Genomic DNA, 3,572 nt, shown 5'->3' with positions numbered 1-3,572 from the left:
GAGTCCTAAACGGAATCGGTGAAACTTCGGTTAGACGATAAATCAGTCAAATTTAAAGGCTGTAAATTCAACTAAACACCTAAGAATCACAATTAAGAACAACATTAATTGGAAACCATACATAGGAAATGTTGTGGGTAGGCGAACCAAAGACTACGTTTTATTGGCTGAAGATGCCACAGATCTACTAGAGAGACTGCCTACTCCACGCTTGTCCGTCCTCTTCTGGAGCGCTGCTCTACGGTGTGGGATCCCTACCAGACAGAATAAACGGACTACATCGAGAGTGTTCAAAGAAGGGCAGCACATTTTGCATTATCGAGAAACAGGGGAGACAGTGTCACTGACACGATACAGGATTTGGGGCTGACATAATTAAAACATAGGCGTTTTTCGTTGCGGCAGAAACTTATCACGAAATTTCGATCACTAACTTTCGCCTCAGAATGCGAAAATATTTTTTGAGGCCGACCTACACGGGAAGAAACTGTCATCATCATAAAATGAGGAAATCAGAGCTCGCTCAGAAGGATATAGGTGTTCGTTTTTTCCGCACGCTGTTTGAGACTGGAATAATAGAGGATTATCCTGAAGGTGGTTCGATAAACCCTTTGCCAGGCACGTAAATGTAATTCGCAAAGTATCCCTGTAGGTGTAAATATAGATTAAGGGTTTACTACGAGTGATATTACAGACTTAAAAGGCCGTCTATGGTTCTTTCACTTGCTTCCATAAACTGTGATAATAATTAATTTAATGCATGAAACTTCCTTGGACATTAAAACTGTGTGCCGGACCGAGACTCGAACTCGGGACCTTTGCCTTTCGCGGGCAACTGCTCTACCAACTGAGCTACCCAAGCACGACTCACGCCCCCTCCTCACAGCTTTACTTCTGCCAGTACCTCGTGTCCTACCTTCCAAACTTAACAGAAGCTCTCCTGCAAACACGGGAAGTTTGGAAGGTAGGAGACGAGGTACTGGCAGAAGTACAGCTGTGAGGAGGGGGCGTGAGCCGTGCTTGGGTAGCTCAGTCGGTGGAGCACTTGCCCGCGAAAGGCAAAGGTCCCGAGTTCACTCATCAAACAACAGCGGACAATTGATACACTCGTTAATATTTCTGTCAAACTGATTTCATGCCTAGTGCATGTCCCACTAAGGTCTCGTTTTCAAGACCCAACCTGAAATACCTCCCCCTTGTTTTCTAACACAAGATTTACTAAGAAGATAGTAATTACTCAACATTATCGTAAAATGAATAGAGCACATCCACAACTCAAAATATCTACAAAAATAATAACAATAATAATAATACCATAACTAGTAATGAGTAAAATTTGCACAAAATAACTTTTTTTTGCTATTTTTTCTCTGTAAATGACTAGATCGTACAATCAATGCTTATTCCCAATCCATTCTGCCACACGTACAGATGTAGTGTACAAAGACTCAGAAAAAGCTAAACTACAACAATAAACAGTGCAAGAAACAAGTAACGAAATGTGACTGACAGACTCTCGAAAAATATATATAAAAAAAGGCACCAAATGAAATAATTACCTGGTCAGTACAGTAACAGAAAAATGAAAACAAAGAATGGATTGTCTCGTCTTTACAAGTAAAACGCAAACTGTAATTGTAAAACGAAAATTGTTATTTTGTAAATAAAAGTCTATATACGTTCCAAAAAAAAAAAAAAAAAAGTTCGAGTCTCGGTCCGGCACACAGTTTTAATCTGCCAGGAAGTTTCATATCAGCGCACACTCCGTTGCAGAGTGAAAATCTCATTCTGGAATTATTTTATGCCTGTTTGTTTTTAATGTTGTTGCCTTCTTTTTTCTTACCTCAATTTCTTTGCGATATAACTTGTGGCTATTTAATTCGCGTGAGCTGCTATGAAATTTTATTGTATGTATGTCTACTATCTTTCTTTTCTGCGATACATTCTTTGCTTTAGGAATAAACCTCATTGCCTTCAGATGTAGCGTCTGTGACTTAGATATGGCGTCGAACAAAGCCATAGAGTAGAAAAATCTCTGGAGTGTGCACTGCGTGATGCTCACGTTGTCAACATTAAGCAGACATTATCACGTGATCTCGGCATGACTGTTTAAGAACAGTTCATCTTGGCCATTGAGTCCCGTCAAAATGTTCCACAATGCATTTCAAATGGTGGCATTCAGTCAAGTCGTCAACAGACCGTAACGTCTCGTCACGTCACGGCAGGTCAACGATTTTAATGTCGACAGTATCATTGTCTGCTAACATCGTAAGTTAACCTATTTTGCCGCACTCACGTGTGTTATAGTAGTGGATATTGTGCTTTGTATCTTCTTAATATTTCTTTTATTATTGTGCTTTATTTTCGTGGCAAATTGTAAATGTTTCATGCCGACTTGGAGGTTTTTTGCAATGGATGTTTTTACACAAGCAGTGTGAGATATCCGAAAGCGACAAAATTATTTAGGTTTGACAGTAACAGAACAGATGCCCACTTTCCCACAGCACAGAAATGTCGACGTTTTGAAATGTTGTTTCACGTCTTAGCACAAACGAAACTGATCAAGAACATACCTTATGAGGTTTTCTTTGGCCATTAACAACCTTGTTTCCTCAGTTGCAATACTATATTCTCACACAGACTAAGCGAACTGACGTGACATGACGTGACAGGCAGTGTGAACACGCGCTGACGTGACGGTGCAGTGAGACGACGTCCGCTCATTTTACTCATCTAAGCTGAGAGAAGAATTTATTCCAGGTATCGAATGCAATTTGTTATGGCGTCTACAAAACGCCTGTCCCAAATGCGCAGCACCTACGAAGGGACTCTGTCGGTACTAAGGATATGGCGGCATTCCAACTTTACGGACAGACATACGCCGCCCCGAGGTCACGTGCCCACTGTGGCAATGTGTGTCGACAACAGAAAATTAAATCCGTGCATCCGAATGCTCACCCTGTGGTCAAAGCCGAGGGTGAAACGGGACACTAGAATTTATTCATTGCTTTTTTACCGTTTGTGTGTCATTAAATGAGGCGTCTTTATCGTCCTTGCGCCAATGAAATTCGTATCCTTAACACCTGTGCAATGCTGTCACGTTATGTTGGCTTCTCATCTCCCTGGAACTGAAATAGTAGAGACTGCACGAATTCGAGCTGCTGATACTTTGATTCATTTCGCTGTCGACTTTGGCAAAGGCAAATTCTCGCAATTTTCCGTAGTATGGTATGTATGACACATGGACATGTTTCTCATTTAAACCTGTGTATGATGTGGGTATTCCTTTTGCCATGTGTCACATTTTCATGCTATGAAGTGCTGTTTACACCTTGTAGACACAGAAAACACTCATCTTCCAAAGATGTATTTGTAAGTGTATTCACAGAAAACATAGTTATTCCAAAGATGTATGATTTTATGTACCTATGATCTTCCTGTGAACATGTCATCGTACAGGGACATACAATGCATGCTATTCATCTGTGGCCATCAGTCAATCAGTATCTTCCATAGTATATTTTCAGACCAAATTCCCCAAACATGTAACTACTGTACTAATGTTCATTCTG

The 3,572-nt window shown here is 40.6% G+C and overlaps 1 non-coding gene across 1 annotated transcript; it reads right to left on the bottom strand.

The window, feature by feature from the left end:
* Positions 1–788: 788 nt before the first annotated feature.
* On the bottom strand, positions 789–863 carry Trnas-cga (transfer RNA serine (anticodon CGA)). The gene has a single exon. It is a non-coding gene; the product is annotated as a tRNA-Ser (tRNA).
* Positions 864–3,572: the final 2,709 nt, after the last annotated feature.

This window comes from Schistocerca serialis, chromosome 11, assembly GCF_023864345.2.
Source record: "Schistocerca serialis cubense isolate TAMUIC-IGC-003099 chromosome 11, iqSchSeri2.2, whole genome shotgun sequence".
NCBI lineage: Eukaryota > Metazoa > Arthropoda > Insecta > Orthoptera > Acrididae > Schistocerca > Schistocerca serialis.
This window is presented reverse-complemented; position numbering and strand designations above follow the sequence as displayed.